We start from the raw sequence: 14,286 nt of genomic DNA, 5'->3' as shown, positions 1-14,286 counted from the left end.
ATGTAATGGTCAATGGCTCTTTGTCTGACCCACTCCCGATACATAACAGAACACAGCAGGGATGCCCGTTATCCCCACTACTATACATTTTAACAATGGAATACCTAGAGACTGCCATTAGAATGAATTCATCTATCAAAGGAATTAGGCTGGGGGCTAAGAAAAATAAACTGGCATTATTTACACATGACATTCTTCTATATACAACAAATCCAGTTGTCAGTCTTCCAAATATATCAGAACCATGTAACTTTGGTCACCTGAGCAATTTTAACATCAATTCCCATAAGTCGGAGATGTTAAATGTCTCTCTTCCACAAGCCATGGTGGCACAGCTATGTTCCTTTTTCTCATTTAGATGGCAGTCAGAATGTCTAGCTTACTTGAGCATCAAATTGACAGCAGTCCACGGCCAGTTATATAACACTAATTTTGTAACTGTTCTAAGGGCAGTCAAGATGGATTTGTAAAGGTGGAATAGATTGAAGTTGTTGTGGTTTGGAAGGATCAATACAATTAAAATAGATATTCTACCACATTTGCTATATTTTTTCCAAAAGATACCACTTCTGTTGCCAGCTTCCTTTTTCCCCCTGTCTTCAATCCGCAGTAACTAAATTTGTTTGGGCACACGAATATCCCTGATTATCATATTCTTTACTTAGCATACCTAGAGGGATGGACGGCACAGGCCTCCCCGGCTTCCGTCTTTACCACTATGCCTCGCTGAGTACTTGCCTACTAGACTTGTTCCATAATCAGATGACAAAAAATTGGGTAGAGGCAGAGTCCTCTCAGGGCGCATGTAATCCCCTTGCACTTATCTGGTCATCTGCTAGCACATCATGGAGTATAGTTCCCCTTATCACTAAAAATCTATTGCACTTTCTTAGAAGGTGTAATAAGTCACATCATATTTCTTCCATTCCGGGGCCCTTAACAACCATATATGATAAGCCATCGTTCCCCGAAGCCTTAAACAGGCACTTATTTCTACACAAGTCAAGCGCTGATCGTCCAACCTTATTTGACTTCATACCACAAACAGGTATCAAACTTTTGCAAGATCTCTTTCCCAGCAGGGACATCCCCATGGATGCCTGGTTCTTTCATAGGCAAATAGAAGCTTTATAAGCTCCACACCATGCATGATGTCTTTCGTCCACTTACTGCATTTGAGAACCTGTATCTCTGGCGGGACTCTCCAGATCACACTTTGTCATTACTGTATAAGAAGCTTCAGAAGGGCTTCCTTGGGGTCCATTTTGATAATTCCTCTTTCCTCGCAAAGTGGGAAAGGGATTTAGGTAGAAGTTTCATTGAGGAGGAGCACTCTAAAATATTTCAGCTTACCCATAAAGCTTAGAAAAAAAGACGTCTCAGAGGAGATCTCATTTATATGTATAAATACATGTGTGATCAATACAAAGGACTGGCACATGGAAGAAAGGCGATTCCGGCAGCTAAATAGGAAAAGGTTCTTTACAGTTAGAGCAGTCAGACTGTGGAATGCCCTACCACAAGAAATAATAATGGCAGACACTATAACAACTTTTAAAAAAGGGTTAGATGATTTCCTCAGTATACACGACATTGTTGGTTATAAATGATTTAGTGATGAAATGTATAATTGGTGGAGAAAGGTTGAACTAGATGGATCTAGGTCTTTTCTCAACCTAGTTTCTGCTTCCACAAAGACCAAATACAATTTTTTTGTCAATCCATTGCTTGATGGCCTACCATATGTAGTAAATTAAGGTGGCTGTCATACGGAGCACAACACTTTATTATAGGGCTTCCCAGGTTCTTTTTTCTTTGTATGAATAACTGTCCAAATCATCTAGTCACTCAGAAGAGCTGTACCTCTGGACAGGACAGCCAGGTATATAGGAACTCTCTTGGGAGTAAACATCAATGAAAGAAGATCAATCAGTACCCAGGGTTTAAATGGCCAATATATGGGGGCACTAGGTAGCATAACATTAAGACCTTACATGAGATCTCAATAATTCTATTATTGCAGGAAGTTTTGTTCTATTGTCCAGTATAAACTGCAACCCTAAATCATACACTTGGAGAAGTAGATAAGTTGAGTCTGACACAATCAAGTTCGGGATATGATTCCAGAGGCAAATAAGGGGGTACCGTCTCACTAAACGACGTACCAGCGATTCCGACCACGACTCGACCTGGTCAGGATCGCTGGTGCATCGCTACATGGTTGCTGGTGAGCTGTCAATCAGGCAGATCTCACCAGCGACCAGCCACCAGCGACTCTGCGCTTGGTAACCAGGGTAAATAACGGGTAACTAAGAAAAGCGCTTTGCTTGGTTACCCTATATTTACCCTGGTTACCAGCGTACACCGCTTAGCGCTGGCTCCCTGCACACATAGCCAGGGTACACATCAAGTTACTAAGCAAAGCGCTTTGCTTAGTTACGCGATATTTACCTTGGCTACATGTGCAAGGAACCAGCGCTAAGCGGTGTATGCTGGTAACCAGGGTAGATATCGGGTAACCAAGCAAAGTGCTTTGCTTAGTAACCCGATGTGTACCCTGGCTACGTGTGCAGTGAGCCAGCGCTAAGCTGTGTACGGTTGTAACCAGGGTAAATATCGGGGTAACCAAGCAAAGCGCTTTGCATAGTTACCCAATATTTACCCTGGTTACCAGCGTAGGCTGCTTACACAGAGTCAGTGCTTATTGGTCTCCCACCGTCAAACATGCCGATGTGTGCTGCACAGCGGGAGACCAATGAGCAAAAAATGAACCAGAACAGTGTGTAACGATCAGCGATTTCACAGGAAGGGCCAGGTCGCTGCTTAGTATCACACATAGCGAGATGGCTGATGAGGTCACTGGTACGTCACAAAACCTGTGACTCAGCAGCGATCTCGCTATGTGAGAAGTACCCCTAAGAAAGGCTCTTGGCCCAAATTAATTAGCTGTTTTCAGGTACAACTTTAAATGACATTAGATAACTCGTTATGAAAAGTTAAAGCCATTTATGCATTATGGACGTTATCTCTTGTAAATGTACATGATGAACTGCCTTTGTACATCAACGTGTACCATTTTAATCAATGCAATTTATCTGTGTTTAATTACCTTAAGCCTCTAGCATGTTTCCCTGTCATATTGTCTTCCCATATATTATGCCATTACCTTATGCGATGGCTGCACATATGCGTAACAGATGTTACCACTTTGCAACATTTAAGTAACAGTCCATTGATTTAAACCACCGTTACTTTAGTCTGACATCACATACGTTGTCACCAAAACTGACTTCTCCACTTAAAGTCTTACGTAGGCTATATTCAGATGGAGTTTTTTGGGGCACTAAAATGTACAAGAGTTGTAGAACCTGAAAAAGACAAAAATGCTCAAAAAATTATGATATGAAAAACAAAGTGCATTAACTTTGAAATAAATAGTCTTTCAAATGTTTTTTAAAGGGAATCTGTTACCAATTTGGCTTTTTTAAACTGCTAATATGAGCATACAGGTTATAGAATGCTTAAAAACCCACACCTGTATGTCTCATATCAGATGCTTTGTTGTAGAAATATCATCTATTATCACTTTATGTAAATTAGCTCTTCCAGGCTATGGGCGGATGCTGCCTGGAAGATAGCGCCACCTCCAGATATTATTTTAAATAAAAGGGGAGTTACTAGTTCTCACTGCAGAGCTGTGTGTAATTAAAAGCTAGATATACAAAAAGGAGGGAGGGGAGCAGATGTGTAGAATCTCAGGGACACAAGTGGAAGGAAGATCACCTGATGAAGGTAGTCTCTATCGAAACGTGTTGTGGTATGAAAAGAAAATAAAGTTTTTAAAGCTAGAAGTCATCTTCCTCTTCCTTAGCGCTCCGTTGGACCGTGCAAATTCTTTAGTCATGTAATTAAAAACTGACACTCAGCTTCAGCCTCCAGCTTGCAGGCACACAGTGCTGCAACATTGTTGTAATGAAGCAGAGCTCAGGGAGCTGCAAAAAGTGTTTGAAAGAAAACAAATTCAATTTCTCCTGTTCTGTGTCAGTTACTTTTCTCACACTGGTAACACCCCTTTTATTTAAAATAAGCTCTGGAGGTAGAGTTATCTTCCAGGCAACATCTGCTCCATAGCCTGGAAGAGCTCATTAACATAAAGTGATAAAAGAGATAATTTTCCCACAACAATCCATCTGATATGAGACATTACGGTATGGATTTTCTCACATTCTATAACCTGTATATTAATATTAACAGTAGAGTTGATCGCAGTTCGTGGTTCTCCAGTTCGCGGTTCGAGTGATTTTGGGGGCTGTTCTAGATCGAACTAGAAAACGAGCTTTTTGCTAAAAGCTCGATAATTCTAGTTACGTTCGAGAACGGTTCTAGCAGCAAAAAGCCAAGCTAATTACTAGCTGGCTTTCCGCTGTAATAGTGTAAGTCACTCTGTGACTCACACTATTATGAAATTTCAGTGTATAGTGTGCGGGAACAGCGCGTTCAGATCACTGCTGCTGGGATAATGGCGATCGCCATTTTTTTTTTTTCTGTTCTTCCTTCCATCCCTAAGCGCACGTGTAGTGGGGCGGGCCAGCATGTCAGACAATCCCAGACATACACACAGCTAAGTGGACTTTTAGCCAGAGAAGCAACGACATGTGTGATAGGATGTCCATGTCACATGTCCCAACATTATAAAAACGGACATTTTGTTCCAGCACGGCATTATCTGCCTTCTGCATCTGGGTGTCAGTCATCTCTCACGCAGCTCCTGTCGCCGATACTGCTGTGTACGCTCTACAAACAGCGCTATACAGAATAGGGATAGAAGTTTCTTTCAGCCCTTGTAAGGGCTAATTACAGCAGGCTCAGAGCCATAGGTGACAGTCAGCTCCATGGAACCATTGTTTAACAGCTACAGATAAGAGCGTCTGTGTAGCTAAGGTCAGGGAGTTCCTTGCTGCATTTCACCATTCCATTAGGAGGGATATAAAGTGAGGCTTCCTTTCCTCTACACTGACCCACAACCCGGCCACTGTACCCTCCTGCCCTTTGCACACTGAAGCTCATTGTTACTAAGCCATTATACTACCAAACACTGAGGAAACTTAGTGGCATCCTAAAAGTGGCTGTTGGACTTCATTAGTGTCCCACTAGTGCAAAGATATTTGCAGCACTTCTGCATTGCACACTCAAGCTCATTGTTACAAAGCCATTATAATACCAAACACTGAGGAAACTTAGTGGCATCCTAAAAGTGGCTGTTGGACTTCATTAGTGTCCCACTGGTGCAAATCTATTTGCAGCACCTCTGCATTGCACACTGAAGCTCATTGTTACAAAGCCATTATAATACCAAACACTGAGGAAACTTAGTGGCATCCTAAAAGTGGCTATTGGACTTCCATTAGTGTCCCACTGGTGCAAAGATATTTCCAGCACCTTTGCATTTCACACTCAATCTCATTGTTACAAAGCCATTATAATACCAAACACTGGGGAAACTTAGTGGCATCCTAAAAGTGGCTGTTGGACTTCATTAGAGTCCCACTAGTGCAAAGATATTTGCAGCACCTCTGCATTGCACACTCAAGCTCATTGTTACAAAGCCATTATAATACCAAACACTGAGGAAACTTAGTGGCATCTTAAAAGTGGCTGTTGGACTTCATTAGTGTCCCACTGGTGCAAATCTATTTGCAGCACCTCTGCATTGCACACTGAAGCTCATTGTTACAAAGCCATTATAATACCAAACACTGAGGAAACTTAGTGGCATCCTAAAAGTGGCTGTTGGACTTCATTAGTGTCCCACTAGTGCAAAGATATTTGCAGCACCTCTGCATTGCACACTGAAGCTCATTATTACAAAGCCATTATAATACCAAACACTGAGGAAACTTAGTGGCATCCTAAAAGTGGCTGTTGGACTTCAATAGTGTCCCACTAGTGCAAAGATAATTGCAGCACCTCTGCATTGCACACTCAAGCTCATTGTTACAAAGCCATTATACTAGCAAACACTGAGGAAACTTAGTGGCATCCTAAAAGTGGCTGCTGGACTGCATTAGTGCCCCACTAGTGCAAAGATATTTGCAGCACCTCTGCATTGCACAATCAAGTTCATTGTTACAAAGCCATTATAATACCAAACACTAAGGATACTTAGTGGCATCCAAAAAGTGGCTGTTGGACTTCATTAGTGTCCCACTGGTGCAAAGATATTTGCAGCACCTCTGCATTGCACACTCAAGTTCATTGTTACAAAGACATTATAATACCAAACAGTGAGGAAACTTAGTGGCATCCTAAAAGTGGCTATTGGACTTCATTAGTGTCCCACTGGTGCAAAGATATTTGCAGCACCTTTGCATTGCACACTCAATCTCATTGTTACAATGCCATTATAATACCAAACACTGGGGAAACTTAGTGGCATCCTAAAAGTGGCTGTTGGACTTCATTAGTGTCCCACTAGTGCAAAGATATTTGCAGCACCTCTGCATTGCACACTCAAACTCATTTTTACTAAGCTATTATACTAGCAAACTGTGCTGCCATTTTAAGGGCCATTGTTTCATTGTCCGGGATAGTTATTGTTGTTTGTTCTGCTGTCAATAAAGGTAGACCACCGCTGCAATCTACACCACCTCTTAATTTTTACTACTACATTTTAAGTGGACAATCTTGTCGCTAGCAAAATGAGTGGCAAAATGACAGATGCTGGTGGAAAGGGGAACAGGCGTGTTGGAAAAGGAAAAAACTTTTGTGTCCGTGGGGAAGGTGGGAAAGCTCCATTAACATCTGCTGAAGATAGGCCATCTTCCAGCAAAAGTAAGATGTCTACTACTTTCCGTGGACAATCCGATGTGCTCACTTTTTTACGAACACGAACAACTGGAACAAAGGTAGATGTTGCCCAAAAAAAGAAAATGCTTGAATGGATCTCAAGTGGTCCAACAGGTGCCCTCTCCTCCACCTCAACTACCGCATCCAAAAAACACCAGTCCTCTGAGTTGTCATCCCAATCACACTTGCTTTCTCCCAGTTCTCAAGTCTCCATCCGCCCTGCACAGTATGGTGGAACAGAGATGGCTGAGTCTCCAGAGCTGTTCAGTCACACTATAGCCTGGGAATCAGAGGTCTGCTCCCAAGCTACAGTGAGTACAGGCTAGGAAATGGTCTGCAGTGATGCCCAGAACCTTTGTGACTCAGATTCAGGCCGTGATGACCAAGTTTCTGAGCATAATGTTGACCCTTATTCACAAACTGAAACACCTGTTGTAATAGACAATGAGGAACATACTGATGACGATGAGACGCAGATACCAGATTGGGACAACTTAAATATTCGTTCAGGGCAGGAAGAGGCTCGGTCTGAGGGGGAGGGGAGTGCAAACACAACGCTTGATGAGGAAGTTCTAGATCCCACCTACTGTCAACCCCTAGTCAGGCACTCAAGGAGGTCAACAGAGGCGATGTAGGAGGATGCTACTGACAACGAAGTTACCTTGCACCTTCATGGACAGAGGAGGAGTACTGGTAGCATGTCTACAACTGCATCCTCAGCCACCACTCTGCCTCTGAGCACTAGTCGGGGTGGCTCAGCAGGTCGCATGCCCTCTAAGCCTTGCCTAGCCTGGTCCTTTTTTGACATAGCAAAATCTCGCCCAAATCATATGATATGTAGAATTTGTCGTGATTCTGTTAGTAGAGGGCAAAACCTCCGCAGTTTGACAACTTCTTCCATGAATCGTCACATGAATAAATATCATATGTCCCAGTGGGAAGCTCACCGTGCTGCAATGCAGCCTAGCGGAGCGGACCATCCACCGCCTGCCCCTTCCAGTGCATCCTTGCGCTCTTCATCTTCTAGGACTGTGGGGACAGCTGTCACACCTGGTTTTCCACGCACAACTTCCACCACTGTAACCGCAACAGGCAGTTTGCTTGGTAGGTCGTCAGTTGGTTTGGAAGGGGAAACAAGTGCGTGTGTACAGCTCTCTCAGACATCGATAGCACCAAGGTTGGATGAAGGCAACATCATGTCTATGCCTGCACTTTCCTCATAAACCTGCATTTTTCCAGGGACACCCTACTCACCACCGTCTACACACAGCAGCCAGATCTCTGTCCCTCAGATGTGGACAAATAAAAGGCCATTTCCTGCGACCCATGACAAAGCTAAGAGGTTGACTTTATCCCTCTGTAAGCTCTTGGCTACCGAAATGCTGCCTTTCCGCCTGGTGGACACACAGGATTTTAGAGACCTTATGTCTGTTGCTGTGCCTGCGCTACACCAGCATGTCGGACACAACATCACCGCTTCCTTGAGAAACTCTGTGTGTCAACGGGTGCATTTCACCACCGATACTTGGACCAGTAAGCATGGACAGGGACGTTACATGTCGCTGACTGGGCACTGGGTAACTATGGTGATAGATGGTGAAGGGTCTGCTGCACAAGTCTTGCCGTCCCCACAACTTGTGTGTCAATCCTCTGTCTGTCCAAGTTCCTCCACTGCTTCTGCCTGCTCAACCTCGTCTGGGTCCTCCACCTCCACCCCAAGCCTGCCTGGTCAGGCCACCAGCGTTGTATCTGCGCAGAAGGAATGACGCACCCCTCATTACTATGCTGGCAGCAGAGCGCAACAGCATCAGGCGGTCTTTGTCTTGAAATGTCTTGAAACTAAGAGTCACACAGCGGCTGAGTTGTGGGCAGCTCTGGAGACTGAGTTTGGTAAATGGTTGTCTCCACTCAACCTGCAGCCTGGTAAGGCCGTGTGCGACAATGCTGCAAACCTGGGTGCGGCCCTTCGCCTGGGCAAGGTGACACACGTGCCTTGTATGGCTCACGTGTTGAACCTTGTTGTCCAGCAATTTTTAACACACTATACTGGCCTAGATGGCCTTCTGAACAGGGCACGAAAACTGTCTGCTCACTTCCGCCATTCAACCGCCTCAGCTGAGCGACTTGCATCACTCCAGAAGTCTTTCGGCCTGCCGGTTCATCGCCTGAAATGCGATGTGCCTTCACGCTGGAATTCGACTCTCCACATGTTACAGCGACTTTGGCAGCACCGCGGAGCCCTGGTGTAATACGTCATGATGTATAGCCTGGGCCAACGAGATGCAGAGGTGGGGCAGATCACCCTGATGGAGTGGTCTCAGATCAAGGACCTATGCATCCTTCTGCACAGTTTCGACATGGCGATGAATATGTTTAGCGCTGACAATGCCATTATCAGCATGACAATTCCAGTCATTTACATGCTGGAGCACACGCTAAATACTATTCGGAGTCAGGGGGTGGGACAACAGGAAGGGGAGGAACTACAGTAGGATTCATATGCGCAAGAGACAACAACATCACCAAGGTCCAGATGTTCATCATCACCAAGGCGGCAGGCATGGGACCATGGGGGACAGGGATCAACAAGGGCGCATGGTAGCAGGCGAAATGTTGAGGAAGGTGCAGGAGAACATGAAGAAATGGAGGACGAACTGTCCATGGACATGGAAGACTCAGCGGATGAGGGAGACCTTGGTCAAATTTCTGTTGAAAGAGGTTGGGGAGAGATGTCAGAGGAAGAAAGAACGGTTAGCACCTCTATGCCACAAACACAGCGTGGACTTGGTCCGCATGGCTGCGCCAGACACATGAGCGCCTTCTTGCTGCACTACCTCCAACATGACCCTCGTATTGTCAAAAATAGAAGTGATGATGAGTACTGGCTTGCCACACTATTAGATCCCCGGTACAAGTCCAAATTTTGTGACATAATTCCAGCCATAGAAAGGGACGCACGTATGCAGGAGTATCAGCAAAAGCTGTTACTCGATCTTAACTCGGCTTTTCCACCAAACACCCGTGGTGCATGGAGTGAATCTCCCAGTTGTAACTCGACAAACATGAGACGGTCTCGTCATCTTCAACAGTCTAACCGTACCAGCAGCACCGTATCTGATGCTGGTAACAGCAATTTTATTGAATCTTTTCATCATTTTTTTAGACCATCCTTTGCAAGGCCACCAGAGACAACAAGTCTGACACATAGTCAACGGCTGGAGAGGATGATACAGGAGTATCTCCAAATGAACATCGATGCCATGACTTTGCAGCTGGACCCTTGCTCATTTTGGAATTCAAATCTTGAAAAATGGCCAGAGCTCTCCACTTACGCCTTGGAGATCTTGTCGTGTCCAGCTGCCAGCGTTGTCTCTGAACGTGTCTTCAGTGCTGCTGGGTGTGTGCTGACAGATAAGCGCACGCATCTGTCCAGTGACAATGTGCACAGACTAACGTTCATCAAAATGAACAAGTCATGGATCCACAAGGAATTTACTACCCCTGTGTCATCCTGGGGATTAGTAAATGTTTGTGTATTTTGAATGTGCTTGATGCAAATCTACCTGTGAAGTGTACAACTGGGGCACAAGTGCTGCCACTGAAGGGGTGGGTGTCTGAGTGGCCCAATTTTTGGAAAAAAGGGAGACTCTGCTTGGAGTAACCCTTGCTTGCTGTGTTTTTAAAAAGGAGCCAAGATGAACAAGTCATATTTCAGCAAAGACTTTGCTACCTACCCCGGTGCCATCCTGGGGACGGTTAAGGATGGCGTATTTTTGAATGTGCTTGATGCAAATCTACCTGTGAAGTGTACAACTGGGGCACAAGTGCTGCCACTGAAGGGATGGGTGTCTGTGTGGCCCAATTTTTGGAAAAAAAGGAGACTCCGCTTGGAGTAACCCTTGCTTGCTGTGTTTTTAAAAAGGAGCCAAGATGAACAAGTCATGTTTCAGCAAAGACTTTGCTACCTACCCCGGTGCCATCCTGGGGACGGTTAAGAATGTCGTATTTTTGAATGTGCTTGATGCAAATCTACCTGTGAAGTGTACGACTGGGGCACAAGTGCTGCCACTGAAGGGGTGTCTGTGAGGCCCAATTTTTTGAAAAAAGGAAGACTCCGCTTTGAGTCACCTTGCGGTGTTTTACATCATTTTAGAAGGGCATGCCATGCCTATATCTGTGTCGCCTCCTCTTTTTCCTTGTCCAGCTGTTTTGTTTTCGCATGAGTATATGTCCTTGTCACTTTCCCATGTGTTTGTGTTGTGTTGTGAGTTGTTTGTCACCTTTTGGACACCTTTGAGGGTGTTTTCTAGGTGTTTTTATGTGTTTGTGATCGCCTCCCATTGTTTCCTATGCGGTTCGAGTGGTTCGTCGAACCGAACGCGAACCAGACCTCGGTTCGGCGAACCGAACTCGAGCCGAACCACGACCGGTTCGCTCATCTCTAATTAACAGTTTAAAAAAGTCAAAGTGGTGACAGACTCCCTTTAAGTAATTTTTAAGGCAGTATTTTGAGAGGATCAACTCCAAAACAATCCTCAAAAAGCTCTGTCTGAACATTGCCTTGCTTTATTGGATACGTAAAAATTGATTTTCTCATGTTTCACACTCAGTGGTCCTGGAATATTAGCCTCATTTCACATTTAAAGAGAACCAAGCAGCAGGATTTTTATGTCTAAAGTAAAGCCAGTGCTATACTGGCACTAGGATGTTGAATCCAGGCATACTTTCAGTTCTGAGATTGGATGTTTTATTACAGTAATACTTGCAAGTAAAGTTACAGCAATGCACTGTTATTTGATTGACAGGTGCAACAGGGACAGGAATATGTGGATCGGGTCTTGCTATCTATACCTGCACATGTCTGCCTGACTGGCTTTTCTCCGCCTGTCTCTCCCAAAATCAACTCACCGGATTACTCTGAAGCGTGCGGCTCATTTTCTGGGTGCGGTCTGTAGTCACATGCACGAAGCTGACCTTGGCAACGGGCGGATTGCACTTCTGTTGTAACCGCACACACTCCCACGGTCACCAGGAGAGCTGAGGGTGCATGCGCTGCCCTCATATCGCACATCCATCAGTCCAATGAAGGAACACAGAGTCATCACAAAGATGATGCTATGTGCATGCGCCGACTCCTACACCATCTTAGTGAGTTTGCTGCAATACTGATAAATTGTAATGAGTAGGCACCATAATTAAAGTCTATGACAGTGGAAACCTGAATTGCCCAATTAGGGACTTCCATTGAGATTTAGGTCAAGTACGTGTCCAAAACCGAACTTTATCTAAAATCCGGATGAACATGCGGAACCAAACTTCCAAGGGTTCTCTCATCTCTACACAAGAGAATGAATTAGAGCAATAACAAGAGTTTTTGAACTGTCAAAGGTAAGAAAAGAAGGAATTCTGGAGTTGTTTTTGAGTTGCAGGTGACATAAGCAAATGAGTGAATGGATATAGGGAATGAAATAAAGGTCTGAGTGTCAAAATAGAAACACCAACAGAAAACTATTAGGGTCAGATAGATTAGTAGAGGAAGGAAACAAAAGAAGTTCAGTTCTAAAAAGATTCAATTTCAGAAAGAGAGAGGGAGAAGATATTAGAGACAGCAGAAAGACAGTCATTGATATTTTGCAGTATTGAAGTGGTGATGTCGGAGAAGATGTGCTTAAAGCGCACCAATCACCAGGATTTTCCTATATAACCTAAAGCCAATTGCTATACTGGTACTATCAGGCTGATTATATACATACCTTTAGTTGTCAGGTCGGATGTACAGGTTTTAAAATCTAAGCAAGTAAACTTTGTAAAATAAGCAGCTTCTTGAGTGACAGCAGCTGCAGATCAGATAATAGCTGGGGTGGGTATTCACAGTGATTCCCGCCCACTGCCTGTTTGTCCTGCCCCTATATTTTAATTCTGCTAATTCTACTCTAAAAGCATTTAACTAATTGCTTCATTAAGATGGCATTGGAGTTGGCACCTGTGCATAGCGCTTATCTCCGGCGCCATGTTTGTGAAGATAGTGTGAGATCCCCTGTTGTTATTTTATTAGGGTGGAAAGTGCCATGGTTATTTAAAAAAAGGGGATCCCACTCTTATTTTAAATTATTTGAATTATTCTATAAAAAATGACGTGGTGTCCCCCCCATTTTTCTAAATCTAGCCAAGGCACAGCAGACAATTTGGGGCTGATTTATTAGGGTGGGAGGAGCCATGGTTATTTGGCCCTTACCAGCCTAACAATAGCAGGCCGCAGCCCCCCCAGAAGTGGCGCATCCTATAGATGCGCCAATTGTGGCACTGGACACAGTTCTTCCCATTGCCCTGGTCACGGCTCTTCCCATTGCTCTGGTGCAGTTGCAAATGGGGTAATAAATGGGGTTGATGCCAGCTGTGAATTGCCAGCTGGTATCAAGCCCTGGTATTAATTATGGGTGTGTGTTAAAAGACACCCCAATTACCAATGCCATTATGTGAAAGTAATAAATACATTTTTATTAGAAGAAAAAACACCAACTCCATCCATCGTTGACCAATTTATTAAAAACTTTATTAAAATACAAAAGGTCCGCCGTATTCCATTTCGATGTCCCCTGACATTCTCCAAAGTCGAACCTGAAAAGACATAACAAGAGAAATTAATTAAATAAACAAACACAAAAGACACCCTCTTTTCCAATTCCCTGTCAAATTCCTAATCCAGGTCCGCCCGTAATCCAAAGGTGAGGAGCTCACATCGATCCCATACTCACTGGCTTATTCAATGCAGAACATAATGTCCCCTATTTATTGTGCCAGCAGCCCCTGCAGGAACGCACACACACACACACACACACACACACACACACTGCTGTGTGTGCTTCCCTGCAGTGAACTGAAAAGACCTCATAAGGTAAGCCCAGGTCACTACAGGGCACACACAGGAGATGTGTGATTGCCTGCAAGGGCTGTCACATCAAAGGGTCAAGTGACCCTCTGACACCATTGCCGTGCGATATCGCTACCCACGACCGGGTCGCGCGGCACTGATGCCACGGGGTTTGGTGAGTCCATTGTGAACTCACCTCACCTGACCCCGTGCCATGCAATCCAGTGCCGATGTCGCAAATTTGCGGGTCGCTCGACAGTGGTATCACGGGGTTAGGTGAGATGAACGCTGCTGTCCTGGCGGTATTACCCTGCTGTCAGCTTGTTCTACAGGTCTGTTCTCCAGCTGATCGTATCGCAGCCTCCGATCAGCTGTTCTTCTGTTGTGACTGCGCGCGCTCCTGCAGTCACAAGAGCAGAAGATGCAATGACGCATGCACCGTCCTCACAGCGGCAAGAAAATAACAACAGGGGGTCACAAACATGGCGCCAGAGATAAGTGCTATGTGCAGGTGCCAACTCTGATGCCATCTTAGTGAAGAAATTAGTAAAACGCGTTTAGTAGAATTA

The sequence above is a fragment of the Anomaloglossus baeobatrachus genome, chromosome 5 (assembly GCF_048569485.1).
Source record: "Anomaloglossus baeobatrachus isolate aAnoBae1 chromosome 5, aAnoBae1.hap1, whole genome shotgun sequence".
Classification (NCBI taxonomy): Eukaryota; Metazoa; Chordata; class Amphibia; order Anura; family Aromobatidae; genus Anomaloglossus; species Anomaloglossus baeobatrachus.
Note: the sequence above shows the minus strand (reverse complement) of the source record.